The sequence below is a fragment of the Scyliorhinus canicula genome, chromosome 7 (assembly GCF_902713615.1).
Source record: "Scyliorhinus canicula chromosome 7, sScyCan1.1, whole genome shotgun sequence".
Taxonomy (NCBI): domain Eukaryota; kingdom Metazoa; phylum Chordata; class Chondrichthyes; order Carcharhiniformes; family Scyliorhinidae; genus Scyliorhinus; species Scyliorhinus canicula.
The window spans coordinates 118,775,072-118,789,055 of NC_052152.1; the positions used below are offsets into that span (position 1 = coordinate 118,775,072).

General features: G+C 46.1%; 1 protein-coding gene across 1 annotated transcript in view; it reads left to right on the forward strand.

The window, feature by feature from the left end:
• The window catches only part of vwa8 (von Willebrand factor A domain containing 8), a 489,820-nt gene that overhangs the window by 331,562 nt on the left and 144,274 nt on the right, over positions 1-13,984 (forward strand). The window lies entirely within an intron of this gene.

The window sequence follows — 13,984 nt, forward strand, 5'->3', positions numbered from 1 at the left end:
CAGGCACATTCTAGCCCATTCCACTATCCGGTTAATATCATTTTGCACATTCTTTTAGTCCTTTGAAGAATTAGCTGCTTATTTGGTATCATCTGTAAATTTGGATATCAATTGCTTGAAGCTAAAATCCAAATCATTCAGATACAGAACCGATATAACTGGCCTCAGAACCGAACCCTGTGGGACTCTTATTTCCAACCATTCTGAAAAAACGCTCTTTGCTTTCTCCGCCAACCAGTGTTTAATCCATTTACTGCCACTGTACATCAGTGGTGAAGGGAGCGAATGTTTAAGATGGTGGATGGGGGCTGCTGATCAAGCTGCCTGAGGTCTGGAGATCTTAGGAGAGGGCCAACATTAATCATCCATTCGACACATCTGGCTCAAGATAGTGGCAAATGCTTCAGTTTTTTGCTCTGCCTGGAGGGCTTCACCACCATTGAGGATGGGGATATCCTTCAAGCCTCCCCCTGCTATCAGGTGCTTGATTGCCCACTGCCGTTCAGGGCTGGATGTAACAAGATTGTGGAGTTTTGATTTATTGATTAGTTGTGGGATTGATTAGCTAAGTTCTGATGAAAAGTATTTGACCTGAAACATTAACTCTGCTTCTCTCTACAGATCTTTCCTGCTGAGTAATTTTCTGATTAAATGTTAAAGATTTTGCTGTCTATCTTGTTCATACCCTCCCTAAGGTCACCATTGAGTGTTCTGCTCCAGTGTAAACATTCCCAGCTCCCACAGATCCTCATAAATTGACAGCTGGGATCAGGTACTGGAATTAAGGCATGAAATTATGCCTGCTGACACAGAGTGAGTGGAAAGCCGGTCTGATTTGCTTGAACCTTGATTTTGTGAAGGAGGCTTGTGTCGGCTCCATGGAACAAGTTTTGTTTCAGCAATTTATTTGATAGATGGTGAGGTCTAGCTCCTTGTGGTTCCCAAAATGTCAGTGTGGCACTGTGCCATTTAGGAGTAAATAAGCTTCTGCAGGCTCACAGCCTTGAGAACAGCTTTGAAAGTGGCCTGTCTGAGTTTCTGATGAGGGCTTGTCCTGGTTTATTCTGTTTCTATTTTTAATTCACCGGGATTGCAACATTGGCTTTATTCTTGGAGTGGGATGTTTATTTGTTTTCTATCTCTTGCCTAGTTTCAGCTTTAATGTTGGAACCAAACAATTCAGAACACTTCAGCCTGACCTTCACCGTTCTTCCAAACCTCTTGCGACCCTACCTCAGCACAGAGACACAGCAGAAATACACCAGTGGCAAACCTTGCCACCAATGTGAAGGGCAAGGTCACTGTTAGGGCAGGTGATAATTGCTGATCTGACAAAATTCCAAAGGGAAACTTGGTCAAGCTATCACAGCCATTTACAATTTATATTTTATTACAAGATGGTATGTGTACTGAAGCCAGAAGATTCCAATCCCACTTTTGGAGTTTTTAAATATTAAATTGAAACACATATCAACAGGGCAGCACGGTGGCACAGTGGGTTAGCCCTGCTATCTCACAACGCCGAGGTCCCAAGGTTCGATCCCGGCTCTGGGTCACTGTCCGTGTGGAGTTTGCACATTCTCCCCGTGTTTGCGTAGGTTGCACCCCCACAACCCAAAGATGTGAAGGCTAGGTGGATTTGCCACGCTAAATTGTTCCTTAATTGGAAAAAATGAACTGGGTACTCTTAAATTTAAAAAAAACATATATTGACAAAATTAAAGAAAACCTAAACATACACAATTACATTTACACAGTTAAAATTAGTCTTACAAATATTTCCCGAAAGATTTTTACTTAGACTCACAAATAAATACCTTTTTCCGGGCAAAAGTCCCTATAGATTGGTAATCTATTTTAAAAAGCCAGTAATATTACTGCAAAGCTCCCACTGTTGCTCTCGGGGAGGTATTTCACAGGGCTTTTCTCTCCCTAGAACACAAAATGGAGATCCAAGGCTTGTAACAAACTTTTCTTTCTGGAATGAAACACTCTTCTGGGGCGCGCTTACTTCACAGGTATATTCCAGCACAGCACACTCTCCAGGATATTACATGGCCTATCCTCTCATACAGCTTTCAATCTTTCCTTAAATATGTGTTTTTCTCTTTCATCTTTAAACCCATTATTCTTAACTTTCTTTGGAAATTACTTTCTAAGAATATAAAAATCTTCTACATCGTCTTTATGGCCGTTACTTTTGGGTAAAATAAACTGAACAGCTTTGCTTATTCATTTTGGGTGTTTGCCAATTTAAAACCTTCCTTTTATTTCTCTTTGAAATTCACCAAGTAAACAAAAACAAATCTTCCTTATCTCCTCATGCAAATTTTCATCCATGTTATTTACTTACCCCATCTTTGCTTTGCTCATCTCCATTTCAAAATACCTGCATTTATACCGAACTCTTTTAGGTATTAAACCTTGAAGTTTGACTACATTCAGTTTAATTAATTTAGTCACGGACATAGCTGCCATAAGCCTGCTCCATAGTATCCCAGTAATATTTCAGTCCCAGATGGAAAAAAATATTATTTTCTTTGCAGTATATCAAGAACAATAGAGGAGCAGATATGTAGACAATTCCCTGAGTTGTGTAAAAATAAGAATGTACTCTGGGATTTCAACTTTGCCACTTTAATTGGGTGAGTCACATTGTAAAGGGTTTAGAGGGAGAAGATTTCTTGAAATGTATTCAAGAACATTTCTTATATCAACATGTCAAAGGTCCAACAAGGGATGGTGCAGTGCTGGACCTAGTTCTGGGGAACGAAGCCAAATGTTAGAAGAAACATTTTCCTGATTATGACTGCAAAATGTACATTTTAAATTTGTCATGGAAAAGGAAAAAGATGGTCTACAAAAAGGGTTTTAGATTGGGACAAGGCTGATTTTATTAAAATAAGGCAGGATCTGGCCAAAGTAGACTGGGACCAGGTACTGCTGGGTAAATCTATAGCAGTACAATGGGCGGGCGGGGGGTGGAATCCCAAGATATTCCATAAGTGTATCAAGAGAATAACCAGGGAAAGAATAGGACCCATTTGGGACCAATGACGTAAACTGGGCGTTGGGCTGCATGACATTGGTAGGGTGTTAAACGAGTATTTCACATCTGTCTTCACTTTGGAGAAGGAGGATATGGGTGCAAAATTGAGACAGAGAGACTGTGAGGTTCTTGAGAAGTTTGACATAGGGAGTGAGGAGGTACTGGAGGTTTTTGCGGGCTAAAAAGTGGACAAACCCGCAGGTCCAGATGAGTTGTATCCCAGGCTGTTGTGGGAGGTAACGGAGGAAATCACAGGGATTCTGACTCAAATGTTTAATTCGTCTATGGCCACAGGGGAGGTACCAGAAGACTTAAGGATGGCTGATGTTGCTCTACTTTTCAAGAAGGGCAGCAAAGCAGGGAACTACAGACCCATGAGTCTCACATTGGTGGTCAGGAAACTATTAGATAAAATTCTGAAGGTCAGAATCAATCTCCATTTGGAGAGGCAAGGTTTGATGAGGGCAGTCAGCATGTCTTTGTCAGAGGGAGGTCGTGGCTAAGAAATTGGATTGAATTTTTTGAGAAGGTGACCACGTGTGTAAATGATGGTCTGGCAGTTGATGTAGTTTATATTGATCTCAACAAAGCCTTTGACAAGATCCCACATGGGAGACTGTTAAAGAGTAGTAGAGGAGGGTACAGTTTTATCTTTTAAAAAGCATCAAGGCTATAGGCCAAGTGCTGGGAAGTGGGATTCGTATAGATTAGAGTAAGTTTTTTTTTGGTGCACGCTTGATGGGCGTCTTCTGTACTGTATGATTCTGAGAGACTACGTCAGGTAATCCCAATTTTCCCAGAAATGGTGTCACATTTAAATGAGGGCATTGCATGAAACCAGGGGATGTTTCCCCCTGTCTGCTGGGGAATAGGCACATACTTGTGACTGGAGTGAAATCTCAGCCCTCTCTCTGCCTGTCACTACACCCTCTGCAAGGCTGGAGGGATCCTCAATGTAACTCAGTAACATGTGCAACACTCTCACACTCAGCTAGGTGTGAATTACTCTGCATCTCTTTCCCCAGTCCATATACTGGCCACACCTACTGAATCGAAAGCCGGCTGCAGCATTTTCTACCAATAGCTGGAAATATGACTGTTTGTAACAAATGGGAGAATGTAAGGTGCAGGATTCAAAGGTATTTAAGGCTGAACTATTTCTCTCCAAGTCAAGTACATTCACAAATAAAGCTTTTGCATTGTGTCCTTTTCTAAATGTACGTGAAAGCTTACAAACTGAGACCAAAGTTAAAGCATGCTCTTTCAGGGCCATTAGATGTCCAATTCCACAGGGAATGTGAAGCCCCTATCAAACAAACTAACAGGATATCTTAAAGCCAAGACCAGAACATTACATTTTATTTCAATTTGTTCTTGGTGACATGGGCAACAGCGTCAAGGTAGCATTACTGCTCCTACTATAACAGTAAGGATGGGACTGGAGTCACCTGCAGGCAGATGGGGAGTGGCAGCTTCCCTTCACTATAGAATGCGACTGAATTTAGTTTTTTTAATTCAATTTTCAACATTTTTAATATACAACACAAAATAGAAGAACAAAAAAAAACAAATCTCCCCCCCTCCTTCTTCATCATTGCAGCAACCCAAATCAAGCCCCTGCCCCCCCCCCCCCCCCCCCCCCCACTTAGCAGCTGGCGGTAACCAACTCGTTAAAGTGTAATATAAGTGCCCCGTGAGGGTCCTCACGGTAGCATGGTGGTTAGCATCAATGCTTCACAGCTCCAGGGTCCCAGGTTCGATTCCCGGCTGGGTCACTGTCTGTGTGGAGTCTGCACGTCCTCCCTGTGTGTGCGTGGGTTTCCTCCGGGTGCTCCGGTTTCCTCCCACAGTCCAAAGATGTGCGGGTTAGGTGGATTGGCCATGCTAAATTGCCCGTAGTGTAAGGTTAATGGGGGGATTGTTGGGTTACGGGTATACGGGTTACGTGGGTTTAAGTAGGGTGATCATTGCTCGGCACAACATCGAGGGCCGAAGGGCCTGTTCTGTGCTGTACTGTTCTATGTTCTATAAACAAACCCCATCTCTTGTGGAACCTCTCACTCGCCCGCTCAAACTGAACTTAACCTTCTCCAAATACAGGAACTCCCATCAAGTCTGCCAGCCATACTGAGGCATAGGGCGAAGCAGTTGACCTTCACCCCAACAGGACCCGCCTGCGAGCAATCAGTGAGGCGAAGGCTAGAACATCTGCCACCGCTCCCTTCTGCAGCTCAAGCAAGTCCAAAACCCTAAATACGGCCCCAGGGGATTGGGCTCCAAGTCTACGTGCAGGACCGCCGACATGGTGCTAAAAAACAATCTCCAAATTTTCTCCACTTCGGGCAGGACCAGAACATGTGTATATGGTTGACCAGGTCCTCCTCCTCTCCCCCCCCCCCCCCCCCCCCCCCCCCCCACACTGCTCACAAGTGTCTCCCTCAAACAACCAGCTCATACTCAAATTTGTCGGGTGCACTCTGTGCACCACCTTCAGCTGTATCAACCCCAGTCTCACACGCAAGGTTGAGACATTCATCCTCTGCAACACCTCGCATCACAACCCTTCCTCCAGTGCCATCCCCAGCTCCTCCTCACATTTAGCCTTAATCCCCTCCAACAATGCCCTATCCTATCCAAACTCCTCCATACACCGCCCGCAACCCCGACCCCCTACAAGAGTCTTGCTCCATCCTCACCCACATAGTCTCCGGCTCCCTACTCCAACCCCTCACCTTCTCCGTGTTCACCGCACAATAATAATACAACAGGTGCCCTGTCTCCCACCCTTGCTGAAGCACCATCTTCCGAATCATTGCTATTATAACTGTTCCGACAAATAAAAAAATAAACTGTTTCACTCCCATAAAAAATGCTTTTGGCAAAAGGTGAAAAATGCTTTCTGGTAGGCACTGAAATAAAAATAAAAACTGTGGCAAGATATTCATCTTTACCACCTACACCCGGCCTGCCAATGAAAGGGGGAGGCTGTCCCATCTCAACAAATCCGCCATGACCCTGCACACCAGGCTCGTGAAATTCAATTTACAAAGCCGGGCCCAGAATTGAGCCACCTGTACCCCCAAATACCTAAAGTGGGTAGTTGCCACCGAAACGGCAAACTCCTCCAAGCCAGCTCCTGTCCCCAGAGAAGATTTCAAAAAGCACTCGCTCTTTTCCAGATTCATCTTATAACCTGAAAAAGCCCTGAATCTCCTGAGCAGCCTCATTATATCCCACAACATGGGACCCGAGTTGGAAATGTACAACAAATCACGGCATACAAATACATCCTGTGCTCCCCACCCCCCTCGCTGTCCCCTTCCACTTAACCGAGAACCTCAGTGCAATGGCTAAGGGCTCTTATCGCCAGCGCGTACAGGAGGAGGAATGGGGCACACATGCCTCGTTCCCCTATGTAACTGAAAATACCCCAAATTCACCTCATTCGTGCATACACTCAAATTCGGTTCCCTTTCTAACACTTTAATCCACGCCACAAACTTCAGTCAAATCCCAAACCTTTCCAACACCGCAAACAAGTATCACAAAATCAAATTCCTTCTCCAGCGCCACCACCACCTCCAGCTCCCTCCTTTCTGAAGGGGAGAGCACCATGTTGAACAAAAGGCCCCATTCTAAGACAACTGCCTCCCCTTTATGATACCCGTCTGATCTTACCCAATCACCTGCCGAAGACACTCTTCCAACCTAAGCAGCAACACCTTGGCAAGAACCTTGGCATACATTCAGCAGGGATATTGGCCTGTACGACCCCACACTCCACCGGGTCCTTATTCTTTTTTAGCAACAGCAAAATGGATGCCTGTTCCATCGGGAGCGCCCCCTTAGCCACAGGATCCTTAAACATCTCTACCAACAGAGGAGCCAGCCTATCTGAAAACCTTTTATAAAACTCCTCCGGGAACCCACCCGGCCCCGGAGCTTGCCCATTTGCATCTTTCCTATTGCCGTCTGAACCTCCTCAATCCCCATTGACTCCTCCAGCCCTGCCCTCTCCTCCTCACCTACTCTAGGATACTCCAACACCCGTCTACCCCCCCCCCCCCCCTCCTCCCAAAGAAATCCCTCATATCCGCCTCATCCCCTGGGGGCTCCCTGAGGTTAGGTTTTAATAACAAATTACAACCTTTCATGTGCATGTTCTGGTCTTGGCCCATAAATGACAGGCTTTGCACTGAGTTCAAGTTCAACTCCTGCTGGTGGGACTGAACTCACAATGTCTGAGTTGCTAGGCTACGCCACTCAGTATTCACGACTGGGACCAGTGAGTGTACTTTGGAAATGAACCCATGATTTTATCATGCATACCTTCGCACTATTACACCTGGTCAGTGTTTGATAGGGTATAGAAGGTGAGTTGCATGTTAGTATGAAATATTACATTTTGACCATAGAATCCCGACAGTGCAAAGGGAGGTCAGTCGGCCCATCAAGTCTGCACCGACCCTCTGAAAGAGCACCCTACCTCGGCCCACTACCCCGCCCTATCCCCGTAACCCCACCTAACGTGCACATCTTTGAACACTATGGGGAAATTTAGCAAGGCCAATCCGCCTAACCAGCAAATCATTGCACTGTGGGAGGAAACCGGAGCACCCAGAGGAAACCCGCGCAGACACTGGGAGAACAAGGCTGGAATTGAATCCTGGTCCCTGGTGCTGTGAGGCAGCAGTGCTAACCACTGTGTCACTGTGCCACCCTTTGGTGAGAGACATACCAAAGTTATGGGGCTAATGAACAAAGGGTTCTGGGAGCAAAAAAATACTAATGTCTAGAAGTAGATCAATAAGGCCATAACAAAGCCGACAATGGGGATTATTTGATGGCACTGGCTTGAAGACCACTTTGTAACCTTTACCGTCTGTTACAGTGATTGGAAATGAGACAGGTTATTATGTAACTGATTTGGGCTATTCTTGGAAGCGGGTTGGTCATTTGACTGAGGCAAGCCCAGGTGATTCAAAACTTTAAAAATATATGATTCAGCCACTAACTGTTGCTTCACAGCGCCAGGATCCCAGGTTCCATTCCCGGCTTGGGTCACTGTCTGTGCCGAATCTGCACGTTCTCCCCGTGTCTGCATGGGTTTTCTACGGGCGCTCCGGTTTCCTCCCACTGTCCAAAAATGTGCAGGTTACGTGAATTGGCCATGCTAAATTGCCCTTAATGTCCAAAAAAAAACGTTAGGTGGGGCCACTGGGTTACGGGGATAGGGTGGCAATGTGGGCTTAAGTAGGGTGCTCTTTCTAAGGACCGGTGCCGACTCGATGGGCCGAATGGCTACTTTCTGAACTCCAAGTTTTATGAAATCCATTTGCTGCAAAATCAATTCTGGACTAGTGGACCAACATAATCTAACCCGCGGCCACCGTCGCTGGACAACTAGCCAGTTATTTAAATGGGTTATTGTCATTGTGTGCAATGTCTCTTTAAGAACCGAGTCATGTGAAGTATGTGACCGCATTGGTTACTTCGCTGGCTTTAGCCCTTAGTCCAGTACCAGCCTTTGTACAGTGAAGACTTATGTAACAAACCTCTATGTTGCACTGAACCCATTTATGTCTTTTGTACTGTTCGTCTAAAGATACAACACAGGCATATACTTTACCATAAACACCAGTGTTCCTCCAACCATTGCGTTTTCAGCCACGCCCACATTTTGAATCACAACATTGTTACAGTGCAGAAGGAGGCAATTTGGCCCATCGTGTCAGCATCGGCTCTCCAAATGAGCTTCATAACTTTGTATAATTTCCTCGCCTTTTCCCCTTTTCCTGCACATTATTTTTATTCAAATAATCATCTAATGCCACACTTCCAGGCCGTGCATTCCAAACCCGAACCACTCGTTTATGAAAAAGTTTTTTCCCACATCACATTTGCCTACTTTGCAAATCACTTTTAAGTCTCTGCCCACTCATTCTTGATCCTTTTACGAGTGGGAACAGTTTCTCCTTATCTACTCTGTCCAGCTGCCTCATGATTTTGAACACCTTTATCAAATCTCCTCCTATCCTTCTTCTCGTGCTGCAGCTGCCTTTCTTTAATTTCCGATTCATCCTTTTCGTGACATGAAATAAAGAAAAGGACTTGCATTGATTCTTGACCACAGGATGTCCCAAGCTTCGATACAACTAATGACGTTGGCTCATTTGAAGTGTAGTCTCTGTTGTCATATAGTGAGAATTTCCTGCTACCTAATGTGACACGTCCTCAGAATGTAACCCCAGCGACAGGAGTGGCTGACAGTTGATATGCCTGAGGGCTTCTCTTTTAGCAGTCAGCAGCAAGCCCCTGAACACATGTCACTACCTGGACACTTGAGAGGGGGGGGGGGGGGGTAAAAGGGGCCCTTCATCTTCACTCCCTTGTCACCGAATATTTCACTCTCCAATGAGGAGCCAGGAATGAGAGACCTAAGGTTTCTTCGAGCTGGGAAGGTAGGGCTCAGGAATGCCGTGGTCTAAGGTGCCAGACTCAAGGTCTGTGTCCTCTCCCATTGTTGGGTGGGGGTTTTGATCTCCGACCAGAGAAGTGGGCTCGAATCCCACTTTTGATATATGCCAGATATGCTGAAAGAACAAACAGTATACAAGGGCAGGTTGAAAGGGTGGGATATGGGATACCCTGCTCCTGCCCCTACATTCCTATGCTCTGACATAATCACCAATGTTCATTGTATAAATTAAGATTAAGTGTATATAGATGGGGGACACTCATTGAATAACTACTTGTGCAGATATAGAGTCACTTACATTCAAAGCTGGATGTCCCTGGAAAGGGAGCATGAAGTGTCCACTGGTAGGTTTGAGGCCTTCCGTGACCAGTGGGCACCATGGGAGCTGGAGTGTTACATCAGTCCTGGGAACACCATTTTAATTTAGTTGGCTCAGTTTCTGTTTGAAATTTTCTTTTTGTTGCAGTACCCCATCAGGGGCTGTCACTCCTTTCAGTATTTTATTTTGTTGATTTACATTTTTATGACATCCTGGGCTAGTGCATGGTCAATTCCAGCCCCACTTGACCTGGAGTCACAACAACAATTGAAATTAACAAATAATTCTTAGAAAACACCCAAAGTCTCTGGTCTTTTGCTACCCAATAACTAGTCACCAGGTTTGTAAATTTAAACACGATTAATTTTATTAATAACAATAACAAATATAAGCAGCAAATATAATTGGTTAACTACTATCTAATTATAATATTTTAACTCGCAGCACCCTCTACACAAGACAGGCAAACACAGAAGGGAAAGAAGGTGTGAAATAATGATGAAAGTAAAAGGATAAATGTCCTTGTTTCAGATGGACATCTTCCAGTGCACCTTTCTTCATTGAAGGCCTTTCAGTTTGAGGTTTTTGTTCTTAGTCTGTAATAGTTTTCACAGTGCTTGGATTTGTTTATTGTCATGTGTACCGAGATACAGTGAAACCTTTGCTGCAAGCAGCTCAAACAGATCATTCAGTACATGAAAAGAAAAGAAAATAAAAAGAAAATACACAATAAGGCAACACAAGGTACACAATGTAAATACATAGACACCGGCATCGGGTGAAGCGTACAGGAGTGTAGTATTAATCAGGTCATAGAGCCATAGATGTTTACCGCATGGAAACAGGTCCTTTGGCCCAGCTGGTCTGTGCCGCCCAGTTTCTGTCACTAAGCTGATCCCACTTGCCTGCATTTGGCCCATATCCCTCTATACCCACCCTACCCATGTGAGTGTCTAACTGCTTTTTAAAGGATAAAATTGTACCCACCTCTGCCTCTGGCAGCTTGTTCCAGATGCTCACCAGATGTGTGTGAAAAACTCTCCCCTCTGGTCTCTCTTGTATCTCTCCCCTCTCACCTTAAACCTATGCCCTCTGGTTCTAGAATCCTCTCCCTTTGGGAAAAGATGTTGACTATCTACTTTATCGATGCTCCACATTATTTTATAGTCCATAAGCGGATTGTTTAGGAGTCTGGTAACAGTGGGGAAGAAGCTGTTTTTGAATCTGTTCGTGAGTGTTCTCAGACTTTTGTATCTCCTGCCCAATGGAACAAGTTGGAAGAGTGAGTAAGCCGGGTGGGAGGGGTCGTTGATTCATCCAGGTCTCAAATAACCTCCCTGCAGGTTCAGAAAAACAGCAGATAGTATTTCTGGAGAGAGAGGCAGGCAGACAATCAAAATTGATCCTCTCAACATCCATGATTCGACTGTCACTTCTTGTGTCCTCTGAAAACCATCCCACTCGGGTAGGACACAATCACCGCCTGTCGACGGGCAGAATACAGGCTTTAGTCAATTTAATGGCCACTAACCAACCAATCGAACTGAATTCCTCTGATCTCTCGGGTGCAAAAAGGCCTGAGTTCTGCTGTTCAAAAGCTTACACTGTGCACTATTTTGACACTTTTGAGTTCCTCATTTCCTTGCTTAACTTAAAAGTAAATGTCCATTAAACATCCATGAATCAAAATGATAACCACAAAGTGAAAGAAATGGGAAATAAGGGACTCAACAGTAAGGCTCATACAATATTCTTTCAAAAGAACATCTAAAGAGACACTAACTTGTCAGGATGGCCAAGTGAAAAAGGACCTGCAAAGATGGAACACACTCCCGCTCTCCCTCGCGGGGAGAGTCCAGACGATCAAAATGAACGTACTGCCCAGGTTCCTCTTCCTGTTTAGATCCATTCCGATCTACATCCCCAAGGCCTTTTTCAAAGCGCTGGACAAACTTATCATGGCGTTCGTATGGGGGGGTAAAAATGCTAGGATCCCAAAGAAGGTCCTACAAAAAACAAAATCCAGGGGGGGGGCTAGCCCTCCCGAATCTACAATTCTACCACTGGGCGGCAACAGCCGAGCGAGTAAGGGGATGGATCCAGGAGCCAGAAGCCGAGTGGGTGCGTGCGGAGGAGGCCTCCTGCATGGGAACCTCCCTCCGGGCCCTCGCCCCGGCAGCACTCCCATCCCCACCCAAAAAACACTCCAGCAGCCCAGTGGTGACAGCCACCCTCCAATCCTGGAACCAACTGCGGCAGCAATTTGGCCTGACCAAAATGTCGGACAAGGCTCCCATCTGCAACAACCATAGGTTCACACCAGCACTGACTGACGCCACCTTCAAAAGGTGGAGGCAGGACGGGGGGACACTGACAGTCAGGGACCTATACACGGACGACAGGATCGCAACACTGGACGAACTGGCAGAGAAATTTCAGATAGCTGGGGGGAACGAGCTGCGGTACCTCCAGCTCAAAAACTTCCTACGAAAGGAGACAAGGACGTACCCACAACCGCCACGACAGACACTACTGGAAGACCTACTGGACGCAAGTATCCTAGAGAAAGGGAACTGTAGCGACATGTATGACCGACTGATAGAAAGGTACGACACCGTACTGGACGCAACAAGAAGGAAATGGGAGGACGACCTGGGGATGGAGATAGGGTGGGGACTCTGGAGCGAAGCACTGCATAGGGTCAACTCCACCTCCACGTGCGCAAGGCTCAGCCTGACGCAACTAAAAGTGGTACATAGAGCCCACTTAATGAGAAACCGTATGATTAGGTTCTTCGAGAAACCGTATGAGTAGGAGGACAGATGTGAACGGTGCCAAAGAGGCCCGGCCAACCACGCCCACATGTTCTGGCCTTGCCCCAGACTTGTGGAGTACTGGACAGCCTTCTTCGAGGCTATGTCCAAAGTGGTGGGGGTGAGGGTGGAGCCATGTCCGATAGTGGCGGTCTTCGGGGTTTCAGACCAGCCAGATCTATTCCTGGGGAGGAGGGCGGACGCCCTTGCCTTTGCCTCCCTGATCGCCCGCCGTAAAATCCTGTTTGGCTGGCGGTCAGCAGCACCACCCAGAGCTGCAGACTGGCTGTCCGACCTCTCGGAATCTCTCCAAATGGAGAAAATCAAATTCGCCATCCGAGGGTCAGACGACGGCTTCCACAGAACGTGGGAGCCATTCATGCAATTGTTCCGGGACCTGTTTGTGGCCAACGTACAAGAGGAAGAATAGTTGGGTGGCCAAGAATCAGGGTAAAATGGACGGGAATCGGGGGAAGGTAGCCCGGGAGGGGGCGGGGGGGGGGGGGGGGGGGGGGGGGGGGTTATGGGTTCGTTATGGGGGTTTGATGGCAAGCTAAGGCCCAAAACCAAACTATAAATAAATGCCTATAAACATGTGCCTCGGCCATATTGGGGAATGTAAAATATGTATGCCAGCTAAAGGGGGCGGCCACAATTGTTGTTACGAAGATGCTTACCTGTAAATATACATGTTAAATTTTTGTGTTTTCTTTTTTTCTCTCTAATAATTTGTAATTTGTCATATATAAAATATGAAAACTCAATAAAAAAACATTTATAAAAAGGATGGCCAAGTGGTCTAAAGTGCAAGACTCAAGGACTTAGTCCTCTCCCATTGTGGGGTGGGGATTTTGGTCTCCAACTGGAGATGTGGGATCGAACCCCACTTCTGATATGATAGGCGGACAAATGATGATGGAGCAGGGTGACCAACCGGGGTGCTGTGAGTGTTGTTGTATGTATCACAGGTCTGGCCTATTCCTCTGTCCTGTTCAGTGGCAATCATTTCAGACATCTTCTGATTTATCTGTGGTCAAATATTTGGCCACCTGGTGCGGCGAGGATGCGGATGATGGCAGGCGGTACGGAGAACTTCCTTGTAAACCTACTCCTGGACCTGGCCAACGTGGCCACTAACAGGTCCAGGCAATGGGCAGTTGAGGGGGGTCATTTGGTCTGACTGCCTGCCTCTCTTTTGTGGTTATTTCTGCACCTGGTATCATCAGAGAGAGAGGTGCACGGTGCCCACCAGTGCAAAGCTCGAGTCTTTCTGCAACTGGTGAGACTCCAGGGACTGGAGCGCATCATCAGCCCCAGGATTATTG